The 25750-nt window shown below is 34.1% G+C and overlaps 1 protein-coding gene across 3 annotated transcripts in view; it reads left to right on the top strand.

Moving 5' to 3' along the window:
- LOC130636600 (uncharacterized) overlaps positions 1 to 25750 on the top strand; it is a 56508-nt gene that overhangs the window by 5685 nt on the left and 25073 nt on the right. The window contains exons 1-2 of one of the 3 annotated variants that reach the window (XM_057446375.1): positions 3223 to 3425; positions 3535 to 3649. The exons of 1 other annotated variant lie outside the window; for it this stretch is intronic. The gene's annotated coding sequence lies outside the window, so the exon portion shown is untranslated. Of the gene's footprint in view, positions 1 to 3222; positions 3426 to 3534; positions 3650 to 11740; positions 20188 to 25750 lie in introns of those variants that run through there. One more of the 3 variants, XM_057446377.1, reaches the window with a different exon arrangement.

The following is a 25750-nucleotide window of genomic DNA, read 5'->3' as shown; positions in this document are numbered from 1 at the left end:
AATAAGCAACTAGTGCTGGAATGGAAATTTTAACGAACTATTAAAAAGGGGAAATAATTAAAAAAGTGTTAAAATTAATTAAAATTTTACTTACCGTACCAGTACCACGGGCTGGTAGCATTATGATAGAGCGTTCGCTTTCAGTTCGGAAGTTAATGGGTTCAAACCCCGGCCCGGTCATGCCAGGGTATAAAAGTATGAATCTATCCTTACTGCTTAGCGCTCAGCATGAGAATAGGATAGATATCTTAGGCTGTTGTCAATATTTGTGCGATAGCTGTGTTTGCACGACTTTTGTTGCTCAAATGGGAGCTTAAATGCACTAGGACCCCCTTTGCAGGACCCCGGTTGATAGCAGTACCAATAGGAACTGAAGAGGCTTTCCTGGGTAAATAATTTCAATAATAATAATAAAGCTGGAAGGCTAGGCTAAACCTTAGTTGCTTGAAAAAATTAAAAAAACACAAAAATATGTAAACACATATTTTTGTGTTTTTCACGAAAGCATTTGTAACTAAAATATAAGGTAAGGAATGAGGAATAGTATCAAAACGACGAAAATGTCTTCTTTTTTTAACTGGTTTAGTATGTTTTCAGTTTTTTACTTATTTTATTTTCATTCTTTTTTTTTTTTTATTCTTTCTAATTTTTTTATCTTTTTGTTTTGTTTTTATTTCTTAAACATAACGATTATAAAATTGCGTATTAAAATTATATATATTATAAACTACTCATTCCACTACAATCTTGTGACGATCGAAGTCGTTCCCAGGCCATCTTGTATCTTTTCTGACATCGGGACGGCGATATTTACAATATGGGGATGAGATTTGTGAAGATGCGAGTGACGCTGGTTTTTGTTTCTATGCAATTGTCAAACATTTAAAAATGTTTTTTAGAGAATGATCAAGAATATTTTGTTCTTTATTGTTACACAAGTCTTTGAGCTTGCATATGGAGATTTAAATCTCTTTCACAACTAACCAATGGTGATAACGATAAAACATATATAAGGCTAGCTGCAGTGATTTGTTCTTGCGTTGCCATTATTCTCAAAAATTGCTTTGCACATTTAGATTCCATCATTTCTCAACTCTTTGCGATTGGGAAGAATATATATGTATATTGCCATATTTTGCCTTATTTATATTTGCTTGTGGTCAATTGTTTAGTGAGAGAACAAATCAGGGCATTGAAATTGTTATCTAGTACTCTACTTATTCCTTTAGCAATGTTATTATCCTATAGCCGTATCTGCAGATCCAGCTGCAATTGCTTTGATGCGTTAAATCCTAAACTAACGCTCTAATAATTAAATATTTGATTGATGAATCAACCAGCTAGAACAATCATAGTTTTGTATTTCAGGTTCTTCCACATGATATGAGCTGTTCTTGCGCGGGCTAAACACGATGGAAAAACTTTTTAAATATTTGCACACGCGTGACATATTAAAATCACCCAAACTTTCTAAAAAAACTGCCACACAATTTTTTTCCAACTAATTCTTTTACTTAATCTGCAAAATTATCAACGAGTTAGAGCATCGGCCTTTTTGTGACTCCTTACCAATGTTTCGGTCTTTGAAATCGATTGCTTGGGGGTACATAATTTTACCTAGTTTGCCAAATGAAATTTTTTCACATGGATGGTTGTTATCAGTCTTTGATCCCCCTCTTAAATAATAACAACAGTAAGGCAGCGAAAAGTCAATCTAGTCTATGCAAACTAAATTTTTCTTTGATTGAAAGAATTTTAAAAAAATTGAAGGAGGGTCCATTTCCGTATTTCATTGGTCCTGTAATTGTAAAGAAGAGATGGTGGATGTTAATTGGAAATACATCGTAGACTTCCATTGTAACACGCGATATTTTTTTCAACTTTGTTATCTTTGGATGTATGAAATTAAGCATATTCAAGCTCGTTAAAGTGTAAAGTTGATTCATATTTCGTGTGTGACCCTACAACCTTACTTGTAACCTCTTTAGTAATAATTCTAAAACTTTTCACTGCGTATCCTTCACAATAAGCAGGATAATAATGCTTCGCTCTTTCGGAGCGAAGATGGTGTACTGGTAGCGCATTCGACTTGTAATCATAAGTTTTCAGGTTCGAGTCCCCACTCCGGTGCACTATAAATGCAGTGTTGTCAGCCCAATTGGTGCCATCTACTGATCGCTAACCGGCATTTATGGCAGGCAAGCAAGTTAGAGCAATGCTATGCGTATTTCTGGCGGTAATGTAACATAGTGACAGTCGGAGGGGAGGAAGAGCCAACCGTTTGGATGGAATCCCAAAGGACGTTAAAACTTCCCGTTACTTACTTCCTGTTGTTTTTAAAAATCACGGAATTTCATTGTGAAAATCTTTTTAAGCTTTTGATACATAAAATCAACCAACCTCGGCATTTTGCGTTTTTAATTATTTTAATGGCGGCGAATTGTTGGCCGCTTCGCATTAACGGCTCAAGGACCAAAAGACCCTGGGACGAGGTTAGAAATTTACTTAAGGGAATGAAACTCAGCGGTTTTTTAAATTAAAGATATACACAATTCATTACCGCAAAAAGTACAATCAAAATTGCAAACCGCGAAAATTTTTCCCCTTAAAAATGTTTTAGTTCAGCAACTTGCTGTTTTACTTAATTTTTAGCCCAATTTAAGGCCTAGTCGTTTAGCAATCTGGTTGCCCAAAGAAGTATGAGATGCGAACAACTTAAATACCAGAAATACTGACGTAATCAATGATTTCATTCTGGACCCCAGAGCTCTTTGAGAATGCAATGACTTGTTATTTATTGACTGATGCTTTGTAACGAGCTTTTATTAAAGGGAGAAGTTAGCATTGATAATGACGCATTATGTATTATTGTAATTTGTTTTTGGTTGAATATAAAGGTATTCCAACCCTATTCAGGTTGGGATACCTTTGGCTTGGGCTCTCTAATTTTTTCAGGCGCGCGGACCATTGGGATGAATCTCCAGTTTATTGCTGTGTCAAAGCAACCTCGCCCCCAGGACTATTTGCTTCTCAACGGCGCTGCGCTTTCTGATAGTTCTAGCGAAATGCTGGGGTCGAGCTTGGTGTCGTGTCGTGTTGCGTTGTTGTTCTATATTACCTGTTCTTTACAAAAATAAGTTTTGAAAAATAAGACAAAAATTCAAATAAATTTGTAATGGAAAATTTAAACGTTTTTTGTTAAAAAGTATATAAAATTGTATTTAACTTCTCTAAACTTTCTGTGCTGCTGAGTATTCCGAAAGTGGTGTCAGACAGAGACTGGGAAGGAACTTGTTTCGGAAAAACAATATCGTCTGCGTCTAAACACTCCCTTCCAGGCGATCTACCCTTGGGAGCAAAAAGCAAAGGATGAGAAGAGAAGGAACGTAGGCGAAAGTGAAAGTCTGACGTTTTATTACTGTTTGGTAGGATTTTAAAGCCTTACATTCTACTACAGGGCTAAAGTAAAGTAGGAAATCATTTAAGAAATTGTTTAACTTAATTTTAACTTAATTTTTTATGCATAATGTTTAGAAAATGTCATGTTGAGTGAGACGTGACGCGAGAGAGAAGGGCAGAATGGACAGTAGTTTTGTTTGCATGGAGCACTCACTTGTAAATTAAAAAGAGGCATACAGCTGTTTGAACTGTAAGTATTTTCCCTACTTTTTGTAGTCATATAGACCGTGGATGTATGGTTTTATGTCCAAACATTTGGACAAAAAGTATAGCTAGCTAGATACTACATAATAGCGTACTTTTGCCAATGCCTTGCTAAACGTCACTTGGTACAACTCTTGGTTAAGGTAAAACAAGATTCCCATCAAAGAAGCTCTGAATTAAACTGAAATTAAATTAGCAAAAACTGTCATTAAGGATACGGTAACCCCCTGCTCGCTATATTAACCTTAACAAATATATATATTCTGAAAGCCAAATAAATTATCTCTAGAGTGATGATATAATATTTCCATAAAAAAAATCCATAAAGGGGAAAAAATGATATACAAAAATTCCCCTTCAAGTTTATTTTGTCGAACACTCCCCTCAGTAAAATTTTTTTTCTTCTTATTCAGCTCTAAAAAACTATACTTTTTTTACTCAAACCAACATGTGGTTCTGAAAATATAGCATATTTTGTGTTACAATAGCTGTTTTATAACTGATTTATCTATTTTTGAGCATGATAGATTGATAACTCGATATTTCCTCACTTTCTGCGTTAGAAAAAGCAAAGTTCTATAATTATCGCAACAAACTTGTTTTCGTACAATTTCGACAAGATGGAGGAGAGTGTTTGATAAAAATATACCATTATGACTGAAAATTTTATTTCAAGAAAAAGCAAATCAAAGATCTTTGCTTTACCTGCAAAAATCACTAGGAAAAAATGTTAACCCAATTAAACGTTATGAATAATTAATAACTCATGAATATTTATTTAGTATTAAAGGTAAAGTATTTTCACAAAAATTTGGGTCTTGTTATTGTTAAACAGACAACAGGATAACATAACATCACAAGATAAAAATGAAAAGAATAAATAAATTAAAAAGGCATAACTATATTATTATTAACTATATTATAACTAATAATAAATTTGTATAGATTATTAAAGTGTGAACGTTTCCTATGTTATTTGTAGAGATGCAATTTTTTATTCGTTCTGCATAACTCTCTTTAATTATCATCATCATCATCATCATCATCATTCTCGGCTTAATATCCGTTTCCCATGCTAGCATGGGTTGGACGGGGCATCTTAATGACCCTCTTCCAATCTGATCTAGACTGTGTTAGATCTAAACTCAACTTCCTCTGTATCAAGTCTGTCCTTATAACCTCCTGCCAAGTTTTTCTTGGTCTGCCCCTGGGCTTTGCCCCGGGAACTATCAAGTCTCTACACTTTCTTACCCAATTATCCTCCTCCATTCTTTCCAAGTGCCCCAGCCAATTCAATCTTCTGATCTGGATAACATCTTTAATTCTATGGATACTTAGTCTGCTTCTTAGCTCATCTGAACTCTTTTTGTCTCTCAGACTGGTGTTACGCATCCACCTAACCATTATCATATCATTTCTTTCTAAACGGTCAAGATCTTCCTGCTTCACTGCCCATGTCTCATTAACGTACAACATAACACTTTTTACACAGGCCTCATACATCATACAGATTAGATATACAGATACATACAGATTAAATATATTTAAGATTAAAAATAGATTAAATATATTTAAGGAATTTTAAACTTTGAGCACACTATTGAAAACACTAAAATATCAAATTGATTTTTCCTCATTTTATCCCTCTTAACAATAAATATTTTTGATTCTTTTTTAAAAGATTTTAAAATTGTTCTAAATCATTAAAACACGGTCCTATGGAGCTTAAACAATGCCATGTTTTGTTCTAAAACCATCAAAATGTGATCGTATGGAGCTTAAAAAAATGCTGAATTTCGTCTAATATTATCAAAACGGAGCTAAAACAACGTTGTATTTTGCTGGTGAATGCAATCAAGCACCAGTAAGCAAATTAAAAATTCTATGTATAGTGTAAATCAACAACATAATTGGAGGAAGGTGTATTTGCACCTAAACAATAACTATCACCAATAAAATTCTTCTGCTTAAGATTTTGCAATAAACATATTATAAACAAATATCACACAAACACCTGTTGCAAATGCCACAATATATCAGGTGTATTGTGAGCACGAGATAGATAGTGTTATCAAACAAAGTACACAAATAAGTTTGTGTGTTGTGATATATATGCATATTATCTGAAATATGTTTTATCTATATTATAATACCTGTATACGTCTCTCTGTATGTCACACAAAATGGTAACAGCAGTAGCCAGGCGCACAAAATGCAGTTAATAAGGGACGGGCGAAGCCGTGGATTTATCCACGGGTTACTGACTAGTGAAATATATAACTTGGTATATTACTTCAAATAAATTATTAATATGACAGCAGGCACTGATTCCAGTATGCCTGTACCTATACACGAGGTTCTAATTTTTGTTTTTGAACGCTTTTATGTCCTTAGTCTTGTGTGGTCCCAGGCTATCAGTACGAAACGCGTTCCGTAGAAAGAGGCCATTCTTTAAAGCAAATCAGCAACTGGTTTACTGAGAAAACAATATTCAGGATCTATATAAGTCATATTTTTCATGATTTTATGGATTAGTTCAATCCAATATGAAAAAACAATTTTTGTGTTAACTTCCACTTGAATTTCCCAATGATCATTGTGGTTCTTATTAAAGCTTACCTTCCTGTGACAAAAGAAGTATCTAAATCAACTCAATATTTACTTAGATTTAGCAATATAACTTTCTTTTGTTTGAAATTTGTATTATATTCAATGTATAATACAAAGTTTGTCGTTTTTTTGTTTCTTTACTCACTTTGTATCATCTAATATATAAGTATATAATATAAGTGAAAGTGTTAAATATATTAACAAAACACATTGCTTCACCGTAGAAAGTAACCTACAGCAAGTATATACATTAGATCATTGAAAAACTGATTTCGATCAACACAAACAACTATTGTTGGACAAAGTTTGCAAAGCAAGAAAAAAGAAAAAAAATCGACAAGAGGCAAAAGTTGCACATCGCTCTAGAAAAATTGCAATGTTCACCTGCAAAGCTATTTTAGAACATTTGTCGTCTTCTTTACTGAATGATTAAAACAATGATCATCATTAAATATTGGTTTGTGTCCTCTTGTGGTTTTACAACTTCCAATATTATTCTTGAGTATAATTCCTGTTTGTTTGTTTGCATGTAGTCATAGAAAGTATATTATTTTCAAAATTTTAACTGCATAAAAATGTTTGCGTGAGAATTATTTCAGATCTATTTTTTACCTTACTTGAAGGAAGAAATGTTACGCAATAATCATACATATGCAAAGAATGTTTTGGCGTTGGTCATTTGCAAAATAATTTTTGCCACAAGCTCTGAGGGACCTGTTTTTATTTTATACACAATAAAACACATGCTACTAAAGATAAATCTTCTGCACATTCTCATTTGTGTTTTTGAAAAAGAATAGTTATAGTCAGTGAAAAGATAGTCTGGGGCTAGGTTAAGGGGCAGATTGAAATAATCTACCATGGGTCAACTTATCAAATCATAAATTGTGATTTTTTTTATTGATGGTTATAATAAAAAATCTTGTCGCCACCTGGCCAACACTGCTTTAAGTCTCTAGAAATACTCCACTACATCAGTTGGCAATGTTGATGTTGTATACAGGTTGTGTTGCTCATTTTCAGATTTTTAATGGGAATAATCCACCAATTTCTTGCCCAGATAAAGAATTACGTAAACTGAGATATTATAGTTGTTATTATGTCATTGATAATTAGTTTTAATCTTTTACATTTTCTCAGAAAGCAAAGTAGTTCTCTGGTCAAATGTTATTTTTTCGGTTTTGTACCATTCTTGTCTTTTCAGTCATCTTCAAATGCAAGGGTGGTTGGTTATTATTTTCAAAAGTGACAAGATTAGAAAAAATCTTATATTGTTTAGTTGACAAAAATATCTGAATACCTTTATCTGTTCCTATTTTTCAATTTCTTGTTCAGATTTTATTTGTTTTTATTTGTTGATAAATTTAGTTTCAAATAATGGAGAGTTTCCATTGACATGTCCAAAAAACCATAGACAGGATTTCACCTGATTGTGAACATTGAATATCATGTTACCTTTTTGTTCTTAGAGTTTTCCTATCAGAACTGAGCAGAATGTTTTAAGTGTAGGATAAAATTGGAACATTATCCTTTATTGTGTTCAAATCCTATATTTTAGTTGTCTTTCTTTTTGTCCCCTTTTTGTCATGTGTTTTCTTCAGGTTTTCAGAGATCTTCATGTTTATTGTTCACTCTAAGTGATTTACATCTCCATTTACTGACAAGGCCGATATCTGTATAAAAGGGAAACTCATGACAAACTTGTATAAAAACCCTATTGACTTCAAGAACTGCACCAAGACTTTTCAACTTTTCCTTCACTAAAATACCTTGTTGCCATTTGAAATTCACTACAGTACAGTCTGAGTGTAATCTGACAGGTACATGCTGATGTCACACCTTTTCCAGGGGGATTGCAGCAGTTTTTCTTTTGTTATAATTAAATTCCTTAAAGGTTGTGACTGCTTGAAACTTATAATGGTTGTATTAACTCATATTCGTGCACTGATAAAGAAAACTGATACATAAACATAAACAAAACTTTTTATTTCATGTAGTCATGTCGAAACACAGCTTTGCTCATTCTGAATGTTTGCACAGTTAGACTGGGTAAAACATTTAATATGCGTAAATATGCATTTGACGTCAGTGGTAATACTAATTTTGGGAATAAAAACAAGAAAAAGCATAAACCCTCTGAAATAACACTGAGATGTCTTTATCATTTTATTCCTTGTGGAATACATATGTAGATTGCATTCTAGTCGTTCGATACAATTTTCAAAACAATTTTTCAATAAAAATGGCGACTAAAAGCAACAAAAATAATGTTATTGGCTTTCAATATGAACCTGTTGAGTGAGTGGCTTGGGAACCCCGCCCAGTTTTAATGATTCTGAAGGGGTGTACGTCATGTCATACCCTCTTGTGTTGTGAATAGGATATTTCAAGAGTACCCTGGTCCTGGACAAGGACAACTATTGAAATGTATTTATAATAACTCTAGTTTATTCTTTTGTTTTTCAAGGAGTTCTCAAACACTTCAAGCATTGTTGTGTGGATTTGTTCGTTCATTTGTTCCATGTCTTTAACCAGCGTATTTTGTGTGGCAATTTTGACGAGGGCAGTATGCGCAGGTGATTGTTGTGGTCACACTGTTTATTGATGGTGTTATGTGGGAACTCATGTTTATTTACTGTGTGATGAACCACGGAAACGAATCTTTCTGCTAACTCTTTTCCATTTTCATTAACCGTTCCTATAGCCCAGTACAGGTTGTTTACTACAGCAGGAGCCCAGCGTGCAAGAACTCTGAACACTAAACGAGAATAACATAATATACATCTCTGGCCAAGGTTTAGAGAAACAGTGGATCATATATTACTCTTGTTTTTAGATGCCTTAATCATTTTCTTCAAGATTCACTTCGTCACATTCAATATCCTTAACGTCTTCAATTATGCTCGATTCTTGTGATTCACACTGAATTATCGTATTCTTGGAATTCAAATCATGTACACTACATTCATTCCATGTTAAATTGAAAGAAGTCGAAACACCAAGAACATTAAAAAAACTTAAAAATTCTTCAGAACTCTTCAGTTGAAATGCACTGTTGAATCGACTCGTTACTTTGTTACTTTGTTACTTCGTTCTTCCACTTCATTATCATCGTCATCCAACTCACTCTTGCTAACATTTACACTATCATCGATATTTGGTTCGTAATTATCTAAAAATATGTTGTCAGCTATTCATATAATTCCTTATAGTCGTCGCATAAAAGGAGGCCCTGGATATGAGACCATTCTACAGAGTTCTTGAAGCCCTGGGTACGAAAATTAAATATAGATAACTAGTCGATAAGGCCCGTGGAAAAATCCACTTAGGCAGAAAAATAATAGACAAAATTAGGTTGTTTTAGGTTTTTTGCTCACATCAGCAGTGTATAAACAAAAAAAACTTCGCGAAATTTGTTCATCTGTTTCCTGTAGTTTGCAGAGCTTGAAACTCTGATGAGAAAATGTATAGGATCATGTACTTTTGACATACGGTTGCAGAGATATTAGGGTTTGAAGGTTTTTTGATGGCGTCATCAACCGGTCCATTCCGAAGCCGATTTGGGGACCTCGGTTTGGGAAACTTACCCAAATTGGCCCTAGGTAGTGCCTAGTTACCCACACGGTGAAAAATCATTGACGTCACTACCTTGTTTCCAAGATAACGTTTGAGACATAACTTTTTCGGCTAACTCAAAGAAAAATAAACACATCCACTTTGCCTGTCATAGACCAACAGACAGACACACTTAGCGTATTATTATATAGATGGGAACTATAAAAAGGCGCTAAATGATATATGTGTGTTTTGATTTTTAGCGTAATTGTGAGATGAGATGGAGCACATCACCATTGCTGTTTGTGTTTGAGCTATTGTGCCTGGTTTAAAGTCTACTTGGACTGCAAAATTGCAAACTTTCACGCTTGAAACTTGTGTTGCACAACTTCTTGTCGATGATATTCCTAACCTTTCCGTTTGAATACCAATGGAGTATGATGAAGGAGTGTCATAAGATAAACATAGTTTAACATCTGAAATGCTTCAATATTCAACAAATTCACATTGTAGAGTCTGTGAAGCAGCCTAGATGATTTAAAAAGAGAATAGTTTAAGTGAAAATTTCACTTAAATCACAGAGCCTGAAAAGTAGATTGCACGCAAAGTCTAACCTCTTCCTGTGATCTTTTTTTCACTCTTTTCTTCGATGCTATTCTTTGCTTTAGTTTCTTTTTATGAGGAAATATTGATGGGACTGCCCCTCTTACTAATCTTCGTTTTGGCAATCTATCCTTGTAACACTCGCTTGTGCTGTGCATGGCCCGGCTCGAGTCGAAACAATGTTCGAAAAATGGTCAGAACATAGCCTTCCATATTTCAGAGGATTATCTCTGCCCATTGCTTTCTGTAATTTATCATCTTGAAAAAGAAACTTCTATCTTTTTCAAGCTGATTTTTATTACTGCAGCGATACGCAGCACACAAGGCGATGTTTTTTTCCACAAACCCAAAGATTTTAGCGCACATCTTATCGGGATATGAAACTTAGGACCTGGTTTTCACGCAAATATTTTCGAAAAAACCAAATTCATATTCAAAACTCGGACTGATTTTGCAGTTGTACCTAATTAGTCGATAAAAATCCAAAATTGTATTTGGTTGCGTGATATAACAGTAATTTCACTTCCATATTTTTTCTTTCTCCTTACTTTATTTTTTTCCAATGTGTACAAGGCCCTTCAAATTTTAAAAGTTTTAAAAGGAAGAAAAAAAGTAATAAATTATTCATTCGAATCTCACCTCTTGGTGACGGGCGTAAAACTCTTATTTGTTTCACCCATAGGTCATGACGTAAATGAAAAAAATATTACAAAAGCCTCGTTTTCGTGAACAGCACTGATTTCAAAATGGAGAATGGGATTCGAAAATCAGGAAAACAACATTACAGCTTGGACGTTTTATTCTTCAACTTTTAACTTGAAACACGAAAATAGTAAGATTTGATCTCTCAATTAAATTGAATACTTGATATAAGCAGTCACTACCTTTAAGGGTTTAACAAGTTTGTTTATTTAGCACGTCTTTTTATAAGAATCAGCCAAGCTGATTTCCTTATTTTTTTCCCTAAATAAGCAGTTTTACAGCATGTCTCAGCAGAAATTGTCCGTTTGTGCAGATGCAGAACAAATTTTTTTATAAAATCAAAATCAACAATCTTATAAAAGGTATTGCATAAAATTATTTTTAGACATTCTTTTCTCATGACTCCTGTTACAAAAATGTACACAAAGTTAGTTTCTTTGGGTAAAAAGTTTTTATGGTTTCCAAAACCAACTGACGAAGATTTGTGCAATTATGTTTTGACATTTCCAAACAAATCACAATTAATGATTTTCTTACAAATTAGATTTTCTTACAAATTAGCTTTATACAATTCCATTTCTTACAAAATGGAATTGTATAAAGCTTTAGCTTTATACAATTCCATTTTGATAGTTTTCGATTGTGTCAGAGAAAAATACGTTGACACCTTTAGCTATTTTTCATCGTGTTTGGAAAGTTTCCAGGTGAACCACACTGATTTCTTAGCTTGTTTTGCATTCATAACACTGTCCTGTAGTATTTGGGGTATGGGTTGCGGTGCTGGGGCTTCGTTAGAACTTATTAATGCGTATACTCACAATCTAAACTTTGTGCTTCGGGACTGAAAATGACTTACCATACTGTAACTGTCTTCTGATGAAAACTTAGGACTCCTGAGTGGGAACTTGTGACAAAGGACTACCATTCTAAACTTGTGCTTGGACCGAAATAAATTACTGACATTGTAACAGACAAGACAATTGACATTATTCCTAGACAACTGGCTTTTGACACTAGACACTTAATGTCTATGATGAGTGTTTATTGTAACAGTTGGCCAACAGGGCTTCTTTTTACTGCAACATGTGACCACTGGCTTCTTTTAGACATTTTGACAACCGACTTTTGACACTACATGACAATTACATATGACAATTATTGACAATTAAATGTGCGTCTCATTAAAACAAACTGACATGAACTGACACGCTCTATACTTACAAAAATTCCTACTTACCCTTATTACTGAACGGAACGAACAACTCTAAACTTAAACCGAATAACGAAGAAAGCCCAGCACCCCTAACAGAATTAGTTGAATTATAAGAAAGAAGATGACACAGGGATAGTTGATTCTGCCTCTGGACTAAAACCTTGGTGGGATCTATCAGCCAAATAAACCTTAGCCCCACTGCAAGGAAACCTTCATATCAATGAATACGTGATATATATTGTGTCAGGTTGTTGTTCTCCTCGTGCCATTACCAAAGCCGTATTTGCGTGTAGATGAATATGTGAAAGATAACATGCCTGAGCGATACTGTTGCCATGCCATCGCCGACCTTGTAATACAGTGTCAAATAAAGAAAAACCCCACAAAAAACAATTAGTACATTAATCAGGGAGGGTGGGCAATAAATGTCTGAACTGTTTAAGAACAACAATTAGTGTAGTAATAACATATTTAATAAGCATGAGTTTCATTTGTCATCATCATCATTCTCGGCTTAACGTCCGTTTTCCATGCTACCATGGGTTGGACGGGGTATATTATTGACCCTCTTCCAATCTGCTCTAGACTGTGTTAGATCTAAACTCAACTTTCTCTGTATCACGTCTGTCCTTATAACCTCCTGCAAAGTCTTTCTTGGTCTGCCTCTGGGCTTTGCCCCAGGAAATATCAGGTCTCTACACTTTCTTACCCAATTATTCTCCTCTATTCTTTTTAAGTGCCCCAGCCAATTCAATCTACTTATCTGGATAACATCTTTAATTCTACGGATACTTAGACAGGCTTCTTAGCTCATCTGAACTCTTTCTGTCTCTCAGACTGGCGTTACACACCCACCTAACCATTCTCATATCATTCCTTTCTAAACGGTCAAGATCTTCCTGCTTCACTGCCTATGTCTCACTACCGTACAACATAACACTTCTTACACAGGCCTTATACGACCTACCTTTTACCTCAATTGACAAGACTCTGCTAGTCAACAAAGGAAGTCACTCTCAGAACTTTTACCAAGCAGAACCTATGTTGGGCAGTGAAGGGGTGTAGGAAGAAGTGTTACTTGCAGAATTCCATTTCCTCTTATTTTTTCTGAAGTAAATAAGGGGATCCTTGTTTTGTGGGAACAAGTACAAAAGTGTTTTGGATGGAATCCCCAAATATGTTTTACAATTTTTCTGTTTTATTTTCTGCATGCTGTAACTTTGCTGTGACTCTGACTTCTTTTTCTAACTTAGATGATAAATTCGCAAATTGTAGGAGAAAACGGTCTGCACCTGTCTCTGTTAAGTAACAATAATGACTTACTTCGATTGTCTCACTTGATTACTCAGCGGTATCACAAACACAACCAGCAGAAACACAACAACACAATTTGATCCGTAACACAACAACACAACTGGATATCAACACAACTGCACAACCACTTGAGGCCCCACCAAGAACATTCACTATTGTTTACAGTCTATATTATGGAGACAACATATTAATATCAACAATCTCCCTTCTCTTTCTTCAATTAGTGAATGTTGGTGAGAATCTGTGTCTTCTCATTTTTATTAGTCTTTTTCATTTTCTGTAAATCAACTCAATCATATGTACACTATTTACAAACTTCTTCACTTTCTCAGCTTACAGCCGAGCCTCTGCAATTGCTTGCAAAAGTCGACTTGACGAAGCTCCATTCTTTGTCATTGGGTCTGCCATTTGGTCTTTTGTTGTTATCCAACTAAGTTTTGAAATTTCTTTCTTATCTATCATTTCTTTCAAGATGGCAATGTCAACTCTTAATCTTCTGTCCAAAATACCTTTACTGCAATGTGCAGCATCTACCAAAGACTTGCAATCCGTATAACATTCAATTGCAATCCTTTGCCATCAAAGACAACATTTCGAATAATACTCGATAACCAGTATGACGATTCTGCAGCTTCTATAAGAGCTAACGTTTCTGCTGATAGTGTACTTTTGACAACTCATCTAACTCTTTTTGACTGCCAAGCTAAGGGGATCGTAATTGACTTATCTTTGTTACTTAGGAAGATAACATAACCGCCTTGTGAACCTCCATCACTCAAATTCCCATATGAAGCATCACTATAACAAATAAGTTTGGCTTATTCAATATTGCCTACGCTTGGAAAGTGGAGTGCAACATCATTTTTCTTCACTTTACATATAACTTTGTTTAATATGTCAGGTCACCAATAGTAGCTTTGTTTACAATTCCCATCAGCTGACAGCAATCAAACAATGTCTGGTCTTGTCTGAGTAGCTACCCAATTTAATTGACCAATTAATTGCTTCATCTTTGTCTTTTCCTCATCACTTAAACCGTCTGATTTGGACAATAATCTCTTTTTAGGTAGGTAAATTTCTTGGATACTATTTACATATGATATCTGATCTAACATTATCTCGTTATCGTTATAACTGAGGTTTATACCAAGGTATTTGAACGCGACTGATTTTTCTACACCAACTTGAAAGATTTTTCTTATCTCTTCAATAACCTCTCTCTTAAAATATTCGCTCCCTCCCCAACAAAAATCATCAACATGTGTAGAAATAATACCTGCTAGTTTACCATTGTGGTGCCAATAAAGTAAACCAGGGTCATATTTACATACTTTAACATTCAATTTGGTAAGTTCTTCATAAACCTTATGATACCAAGTCCTTGAAGCATCGTTTAATCCATAAACACATGTCTTTAATTTCCATACTGTTCCTTCTTTGTAGGCTTCCTTGGGTGGACGTATATACAATTCTCTGTCAATAGGCTTTCCTTGAAGAAATGCTGCTTTAATGTCGATAGAATGGCATGTGCAATTAATGACAGACATAATAGCAAACATAATCCTAAGTGACTCTTTACAGCAGGTCGGAGAATCTGTTTGTACATCTGCTTTATCTTCAAATCCTCTTGCTACTAACCTTGCTTTAAATTTGACCAAACCAGACTGGTCACATTTCTTGGTAATCACCCATCTTGTCAATATCAATGATTGTTTAGACACTGGAACCTCTTTATAAACATTGTTTTTAATCCAATTTTCCAGCTCATTCGTTTTTGCTTGCTTAATTAATTCAGTCTATGTGCTGTCAACTAACAGTATCTCTTCACTAATTGATGGACTAATTTCTTCATTTATTCTTTCTATTTTTGATATTCCCTTTTTCATATCAATACATTCTGTAGAGCCATCTTTATGGCGAACATTCCAAAAATCTTTATATTTTCCTCCCTGAGCCTTTCCAACTTTTCCAGCTCTTAAAATTACTTCAACTTCTTTTAATTGCAAATCTTCATTTGTTGCAATGCGTATTTTCATCTTTGGTTTTAATTTAACAACATCATTTTCAGCATCATCATTTTTATTGTTAGCATTGACATTCCGCTGTTCGCTTACATCTTTATTGTGTTCCACATTTTCTAATTTGCTTCCTTCATCGATAGGATTTATACTATCAAAGTCATCATCATTTCCCTCATTTCTTCTTCTTCAATAGTATTTTCGGTATCTTCAAAGTATACATTGTTCTCTTCTAGTGTAACAGCTAACAGCATCTACATCATCCTCATCATTTTTACTGTATACATCATCTTCTAGTGCAAGATGTTTCATAAACTGTTCTGTGTTTGTTTCAGGTTTCGGTGTGTCATCAGAAGCTATTCTCTCTTGACCTTTCTCATGCATTAAATTACATGGATGCACACAAATGTATCGACTTCCATGTTTTACCAAAACTTGCTGACTTTCAAAACCTATAACTGTACCTGGGCCATGCCAATGTTTGTCGTCTTTTCTCCAATAATAGACTTTATTGCCATTCATGTATTTCACATTTCCAGAAGGTCTAATTTGATGTCTCAAAGCTCGTCGTATCTTTTCTGATGACTCGTTTTCGATATATGCCCGTCTTGCTGCATGCATAGCATTTAAATTTTTCGCTACTACTTGACTAGCAGTTTTACTTTCCATTGCAGGTGGCTTATTTGTCAATATGCATGGTATATTGGGGTTTTTGCCAAAAAGTAATTGGTTTGGACTGTAGCCATTGTAATTGAGTGAGTTCTTTGCACTAATTGCCCAACTTAAAGCCACTTCTAACTCACAGTTTTAATCATTCATAATTTTTTGAATAGTCTCTCCAGTGATAGCATTATGCCTTTCAACTATTCTGTTACTCCATGGACTCTCTGTAGCAGTGGTTACAACCCTAATGTTAAATTTTTCACAGAAATCAATGAATTCACTGTTATTGAATTCCCCTCCATTGTCAACCATGAACTTCCCTGCACAGTCAAATGTTCCTATCCAGATTTCAAATATCTTTTTGACAATCACTTCTTTTCGTTTGCTATGTATGACAGTAGCACTATACTTTGTAAAAGTATCAATTAAATGTAAAAACCATGTTTTTGTATTGCCATCTGTCCACTCTTTTATGTCCATTGCTACACAGCCATTAAAGTCATTGGACATACGCAAACCCACCATAGGTCTTGGGGATAGTTTCTTGTACTTGAAACATGTCTCGCATTTCTGTGATATATGGTCAATCAATGTATGTAACTTCTTATCCTCAACACCTGCATCCGGAAGTAACTTCTTTAAACGTTCTGGTGGCGGATGATTAAATTGTTTATGAAGTTTAACAATGTCTTTTAATTTTTCGGTTTCATTTTTCATAGCGAATCTCTTTGAGTACAGAACTATTTCTTCCGCATCCACACTTGAAATATCATCAAATTCAAATTTTCTTTTGCCTAAAGGGATACAATAGTGTCCTGAGGATGTGAGAAACACCTTTTGCTTCATTCCCAGAATTTCTATTGTGTCCTTTGAAAAATCAATTTTTGTGCCTGCTTTCTTCATGGCATCTTTACTAAAAAGTAGTGGCAAATCTCCTTTCACAACATCTGTTACAATACTGATATTAGTATCTTCAATTCTGGCTGGCAATTTCATTTGCTTAATAGATCTCATTTCATTTCCATCTCCAACTTACATATTGTATTACTTTGTGACTCTGTGACTCAATGTCTCTAAATATTCTTTCAGCCAACTTTCTCCACAAACAGTTTTTGAACAGCCTGAATCCAGAACAGCAGCGCTCAATGTTTCACCCATAAATACATCCATTACCTCTGTATACAATGTTACATTCACTTCCTCTTTCTTTTTCTTTCTATTTTCGTATGAGTCTGGGCAATCTCTTTGCCAATGAAACACAGATCCACAAATGTTACATATCGATACTTCTCCATTCATATCCACAGGATTTCTTTGACGATTATCTTCACTATTTCTGTCAGCAGTAGGTCTTGTGTAGTTGGTCGCACCTCTAAAGTATCTTCCTCTTCCTCTAAAATACTGATGACTGCCATGATAAGTCGGTTCTAATTTAATATCATTTACATTGACTCTATCTTGTTGAACTATATCACTAAAGATCCTCTTCAGTTGATTTTTCATTCCGGGAAAATGTGAGTTCAGTAATAGTTCCCTTCACCAGTTGTTCTTGTTGCTCAGGTAGTCTTGCGTTTACCAAAAGTTTATATGCTAAAATTCCATCCGGTAATTCCAAGCCATATTGCTTAGCTTTGTTGTGTAAGCGTTCAAACTCAATTACATATTGTTTCATTGTCATTTCTTCAGTTTTGCAAAATTTTTCAAAATTATCATAGTTAGTAAAAGCTAATTGTAACGTGTCTTTAAATAAGCTGTCAAGAGTTTCTATTACTTTATCAACACCATTATCTGCATTAAGAGTCTCAATTTTCATTTCAAGAACTGCATCTCTAGCTTTACCTTCAAGTGTAAGAAAAATAGCAGCAGCCTGTTTCGTTTTATCAACATTTGTAAAAATTTGCCAAATTTTTATCTCCTTTTTCCAGTTTTCATATGAAATGTCCTCACTTAACGTTGGCAGGGCCTTGTAATCTTTTCTTGAAGCCATTATTCCTCTGCTACCATTTGTTAAGTAACAATAATGACTTACTTTGATTGTCTCACTTGATTACTCAGCGGTATCACAAACACAACCAGAAGGAACACAACAACATAATTTGATCCGTAACACAACAACACAACTGGATATCAACACAACTGCACAACCACTTGAGGCCCCACCAAGAACATTCACTATTGTTTACAGTCTATATTATGGAGACAACATATTAATATCAACAGTCTCTACCTGCAATTTTTTTGTACTCACAATACGCGTTGAAAAGATAATTACCACTGTTTTTACTATATATATATTCAACAAACTCTTTTTACAAGATAGGCTCATATCTCTTGAATTAGAAATGCTGTATCATTATATTATTATGTTATATTTTCCGAATGATTTGGTCGGTTATGCCAGATTAAAAATATTGTAAAATTTAATTTTTCAGTTTTGGCCAAAATTATTAAATTGAGTGCCAAAACATATTTGCAATTAAAGAAAAAACAAGCTGAGGATACAATAAGCTTAATTAGCTGGAACATGAAGAATTCGTCATTGTTTATAAGCAGCAAAGTAGCAGTGTGAGACAGAGTTTCTTTATGCTCTTTTCATGATGTTTGCAAAGAATGTGTAATCTAATCTACATAAATAATAAAACAAACCACCAGGTCATGTGTCCAACTACAACAAAGATCAGACTACAATTAATTTATTTTAAAAATATCACATTTAGTAATTTTTGTCAAAAAAACAAACAAGCAAGTTTTCCATGTAAATCAGCCCTCCTAAAAAGGTGTTTTGTTGAGCGGGGACAGCAAACATTCCATCATTTGCAACCACATGTTTAATTTGATAGCTTCCAATGTGCCTATATAGAAATCTGATGTATCTGCAGAGTACACATATAAATGTGCAAAAGTTCAAAATTTGAAAAAATACAAATACAGGAAAAAAGTCAAAACACTTTAATTCTGAAAATATGTGCCACGTAAAAATAACTGAGAAGAAAGAAAAGTCAAATCTAGGCACACTCAATTTGACAATATATCGTTTCAAGCCCCTTTTTTAATTTTTGGGAGTGGGGGGTGGGAAGGGATTGTAATAGCTTTAGCTGTTCTCGCACTTGTGATGTTAGCGTTTTTATCAAAAAACACGTTTCAAGAATACGTTTCAAGAATCAAAATGTTTTGATCATTAAATCTTTAAAGCATGTTTTAAAGGCCAAAACATAGGATAATTTCAAAATGTTTTTTCGTTCAAACTTATTTTAGATTTAATGCGATTTTGATGTCATTATGTTGTTCAGATGTGCCTTACATATATAAAATGACTTAAAAACCCAATGTCAAAGTCCAATATTTTACCCTCCTCATACAAAAACCTCTTCTACAAGCCCCATATTAAAACTTCAATCATTTTGACAGCAAGGAACTTAGTGACATCAAGATTACTTTAATGTGTGCTGATTTACACTGCAACTCATGTTTAAGATGACGATTAGGTTTGAAATACTACTGTTTATATGAGTGTTTTCAGTTTATATTATATATTTCCATTATGTTTTAGATAAAATTTATTATAACAAAAGAACACTATTAGTATATTGATAAACAATGATCTGCTAGTGCTAAGTGCTGTATCTAAAAGATTTACTTGTATGCAAAAGCAATTGCCTTAGAAATGATGGCACCAATTGGTGTTTGTTGCTGGAATAGTAATCTATATTAAAACCAAATTAAATAACAGAAGTATGTTTGACTAAAAGAAGCAAATGGATTAGATAAAGTCTGTAATACATCTGGCATGGTTACAATTTTGTATTAGCAAAATGAAGTTGTGCAACACAGTTAGTACTTTATAATGTGAGTAATCTTTAATTGGAGAATAAAATTTCAATAAGAAATATGGATTGTGCAAAGTTTATCTTTAAAGGCTAATCTTTGTTAGGTGATTTTGAGTCACTGACGTTGCTAGCAATCCGAATGATTAAGGATGGACTTGGTTGTGCTATTGTAGGCCAATATTGTAAATTTCATAGTTAAATGAGAATTCCATTAACACTGATAAAACGGCCAAGGCTGACAGCTGTGTATCTATGTCAAAAATCGATAGAGTTCAATGTAAAAGTAAAACTAAGTTGAATTCTCTTAGAGAAATCAACAATCACCACATGTGATGCTAATTTATGTAAACCAAGCTCCTATGCATGTTCACAGCTGATCCTCAGTGATTAGAGAGAGGATGGAGTTTAGTCTTAAAGGATACGGTAACAGCTTTTGATTTTAGTATATCTAAAAACTTCTCCAAATCATGACCAAAAATATGTGTTCTAAAAGATAACAAGAAAGCGGCCCAATTTGAAAAATCACGCCTTAGTGGTTGTGTTGCTTTTGCGGTTAAATAAAAATAAAAATATTTACGGTTTTATTTATGTTTCATGTTTATTAAAATGTCTATCAGTCGTTGTGTGATAGGAGGTTTTTTTTATGTAGATCCGAATAATTTTTTGTGTAATGCCACAGAAGCGAAATTCTCATAGACCATTTCTTATTGGAAGACAGCTTAGTGTTTCCAATACACTGGAATATCTGCAAATTATCCCAGATAAACTTTAAAGACCAAGGAATGCATGGCAAAATCATTAAATTTCCTGATGTTTGAAATTTCACGTCTCTATCATGCTGCTTTTTTTAAACCATAGCTAACTTTTTAGCTTTGTATACATCTGAATAAAATTACCGATGTGCAGTTATAGTTCCTAATAAGTTTTATAAGGTTTTATATTCAGCTAGTATGAAATCATCACACAACACTGCATCTGATTTGTTTTGGTTAGCTCCCATTGTTAACTAGGACTGCTGACCACTAGGTTTGCACAGTTTTACCTATATATTTGCCCATGCCTTTCCCTCCCATTCCTCTTCAGTTCTTCTTCTCAAATATGCTACAATACATGTCAATTTGATGTTCTAAAGCTGTCCAAGAGTATACAAGGAAATCTTTACAATCCTTTTCATGACCACCATGACTTTTATGCAGTTTTGAATTTTTTTTCTGGTTGTATTAGTAACACCCAGAATCTCACCTAAAGCACACTTGTGGGTGGTGATTACTATAACTATAAGTTTCACCACAGAATATAGCAGCACCTCTAGAAAGAGAGTAGCAAACTTCCAGACATGCTCGACCTCAATGTCCATCACATATGCTGAGAAAGTATCAACCTTGAAATGGAACTTCTAATTCTAGAAATTTCTGTTACAAATCTTGTTGTAAAATTGATGATAGTTCAAATATTTTACTAGTTTAACAAGAAAAATGTCTGAAAACATATTATTATTATTTCAGCTTTCAAGCACCCATCCACCCAACTTCCTTCATGAAATCATGATTTTTTTAAAAATTTAATAGTGTTTTTTTTTTTGGAAAAAGAAAGAAAAAGAAAAAAAAAATTGAAAGTCAACATAGATGTTTCTTTTTATAAGCAAGTGAAAATTTGAAATCAGGCTGAAATATGTTTAATGCAAAAAGAGACAATCAGGCTTAGGGTATGCTCACGTTATGCTTATTGATGAAAAAAGTTAAAACATAAACGCTGCCTCGTGTGTTATATGGATCAGATGAAATGGTCGTGTTTTTAGCTTTTAAAAAAACAACTGCAAAACTAAATATTTAACTACGCAAGACTAATTCCAGACAATGTAAAAGGCTGTAATTCAAATTCATTCCCATTCATTCATTCTCGGCTTAACATCCGTTTTCCATGCTGTTCCATGCATGGGTTGGACGGGGTATATTAATGACCCTCTTCCAATCTGATCTAGACTGTGTTAGATCTAAACCCAACTTTCTCCGTATCAAGCCTGTCCTTATAATCTCCTGCCAAGTCTTTCTCGGCCTGCCTCATGGCTTTGCCCCAGGAACTATTAAGTCTACACTTTCTTACCCAATTATCCTTCTTCATTCTTCCCAAGTGACCCAGCCAATTCAATCTTATCTGGATAAGATCTTTAATTCCACGGATACTTAGCCTGCTTCTTAGCTTAACTGAACTTTCTGTCTCTCAAAATGGCGTTACACATCCTCCTAACCAGTCTCATATCATTCTGATTCTGGTTTATAGATTAAGCCTAACAAAATTTCAGAAAATGCGCTTCTAGCTATAATAGACCTATTTCCATATCCGTTTTTTTTGGCAAAATATGCAAACGAAAATGCAGATAACATAAAAACGAAATCATGTAAGTTTGAAAAATGTAACAACAAAATATTGACTTTTATATTATTATAGATTTAAGGTACGTATTATTTGGTATAGTTTAGCTTGCTAAATAAAACATAGTTATTTTTTGACCAGCTAAATATAAACTGGAGACATGACTACATATTTAAATTAGATTTAAATTTTACTTCCTAACTGCTTGTTTTGTTGTCGGTGGCTGGTTTTATGATGTAAGCTAGCTAAACACACGTTTCGCAACAATAATATCATTAAAACTGGAAAAAACATTAACAAACCTTTAGAAACCTTGCTATGTTTCATTTAGATAACCATGCTCTTCTTCAAATTTTTTTGTAAAGATTTATTGATGGAAATAGTAGCTAAATACTAAGAAAACCCATCTTTTTTTGTATGAACACATTTTCAGTTACTTGATACTAGGAACTTCATTGAACAGTCTGTGTAACCTGTTAGTATTTAAGCACTTTGAATCTTTCTAACAATAGTGTAATACATGTTTTTTTTTTTGAAATTTTGCATTATTAACTTTTGTGGAAAAGGCTCAATCCGAAAGAATTACTTTTTGTGTATAGTGTGACAAATTGTGCTATGGTCCTTGTATAAACAACCTAGATGCCTACACATAAAAAAATGCTTAAGTTAAACAATCGGCATACAAATTGCCAAACATTTAAGCAATTGCTAACCAATTTGCATAGGTTGAATAAATGGACGAAAATTAAACTAATTAACAAACGCACAGTTAACATTTTTCTCTCTCCTACATAAGACATGTGAAATCTTCTGCACAATCCGTATAATATTATCTCTTCCTCCAGGTGCTTTCAGAATCAAGTGTTTAAGTGACTTACTTGCACTCCTTTGAATAAATATTTTGCAAATTTTCATATAAAGACTTGAAACATGTTTGACTCATTTTAAAATACTTTGGGAATAAACCGTTTGCACTGTATAGGTAAACAATGACTAAGCAATATTTGGTGGGGCGTTTTTTCCTAAGTAACTAAACAATGTTTGGTGTGTGAAAAATCAATTGTTTATAAAAAGGAGAGTTAACAAGCACATAAAGTATTTGAAATAAGCCTTGGGAATTGGGTGTCCTTTTATTTATCTTCCTTGAGAGTTTAAGGTCACAAAGTGTTGTGCTTGAAAATCAACACCTTGGAGACATCGTTGCTGAGTAAAGTAAAAAATTAATCGCTGGTTCTATGAAGATTACTTAGAAAAACTGCTTGTTCTCTGGTAATTACTTCAAATTACTACTAGTTCTCTGGTGGTTACCTCAAAATACCAGTGGTTTCTGCGGGTACTGTTAGTTTCAATATTTGCGACGATTTTGTGTTTCAAGGTGCAGTTACAGGCTATGAGCCAGAAATAATATGAAAAATTAAATTCTCGTAGGAAAAAATAAAAGCCTTGTAAAAAACTTTGTTTGCTGGAGGTGTTTTTTTCCTTTTTTTAGACTACCATATATTTAAACATTAAATGATTAAGAAAAAAATCCCAAAAATCATTGCACTTGTCGCACTTGTATCTACATGTGATAACCAGAACTTGTGGTTTCAAGTAACAATAAACACGAAGGTATATAGTTAAGCATGATCCTTTCAATTTACCTTGAAGATTGGGTAAAAAGTTTCTTTAATGTTAAGTTGATTTTTATACTTTAAATTTAATTCATACATGTTTATTAAGATAGTATTAAAAGCATGAGGCAATATTTTTGCAATTAAAATTGTTGTGACTTACCCCTGGGCTTATCATCATCAGCATCATCATTCTTGGCTTAACGTCCGTATTCCATGCTAGCATGGGTTGGACGGGGTATTTTAATTACCATCTTCCAATCTGATTTAGACTGTGATCTAAACTCAACTTCCTTTGTATAAAGTCTGTCCTTATAGCCTCCTGCCAAGTCTCTCTCGGTCTGCCTCTGAGCTTTGCCCCAGGAACTATCACGTCTCTACATTTTCTTACCCAATTAACCTCCTCCATTCTTTCCAAGTGTCCCAGCCCATTCAATCTTCTTAGCTGGATAACATCTTTAATTCTACGGATACTTAGCCTGTTTCTTAGCTCATCTGAACTCTTTCTGTCTCTCAGTCTGGCGTTACACATCCACCTAACCATTCTCATATCATTTCTTTCTAAACGGTCAAAATCTTCCTGCTTCACTGCCCATGTCTTACTACTGAACAACATAACACTTCTTACACAGCGCTCATACAACCTACCTTTTACCTTAATTGACAAGATTCTGTTATTCAACAAAGGAAGTAACTCTCTGGAATTTTTTCAAGCAGAACCTATCCTGCAAGTAACACTTCTTCCAACACCCCCTTTACTGCCCAACATATCACCCAAGTAACAGAAGTTCTCAACTATCTCTAACGAGCCACTGTTGTACATCATTAAAGCTGGAAATACTTCATTCTCTATAATCTCACCTTTGCAACGCTTGCATATACAAACTGAATGTCAGCTCTTAACCTTCCACCAATACTACTGCACTTCTTATGTACCCAATGCTTGCAAGTCTGACAAAAAATTGAGTTACTACCAACACCTTTCCAGCAAACTCCAGAAGGCCACTTTCCAACTACACGGTCACACTTGGCTGCAATGCTGATAATCATGACTTTAGACTTTGCCGTGTTCACCCTTAGCCCTTTCTCTTCTAGTCCTTTCTTCCGCTTCTCCAACTTTTTAAGTAATTCTTCCATCGACTCTGCTATGAGAACCAAATCATCTGCATACAATAACTCCCATGGACAACCTGTTCTGAACTCCATCGACAGCGCTTCTAAGACTAGAACAAACAACAAAGGACTAAGTACAGAACCCTGATGTACACTAACATTTACACTAAATTCATCACTAAGTGAATATTTAATCCTGACAAGACTTATAACATTGCTGTACATAGACTGTGCCATCGTAACTAGCCACTTATCCACACCTAATTTTCTCATAGCCCACCAAATAGCTTTACGTGGCACTCTATCAAAAGCTTTCTCTAAATCTACAAAGGCAAAATAGTGATTCTTTCTCTTTCCTAAATACTTTTCCTAAAACTGTTTTAGTAAAAATATTGCATCTGTAGTGCCATGCCCTGGAAAAAAAACCAAATTGCATCTTATCTATATCAATTCTTTCTCTAAGTAACTTATCAATCACTCTTT

This window comes from Hydractinia symbiolongicarpus, chromosome 3, assembly GCF_029227915.1.
Source record: "Hydractinia symbiolongicarpus strain clone_291-10 chromosome 3, HSymV2.1, whole genome shotgun sequence".
Lineage (NCBI taxonomy): Eukaryota > Metazoa > Cnidaria > Hydrozoa > Anthoathecata > Hydractiniidae > Hydractinia > Hydractinia symbiolongicarpus.
Note: the sequence above shows the minus strand (reverse complement) of the source record. Positions and strands in the feature narration are given on the sequence as shown.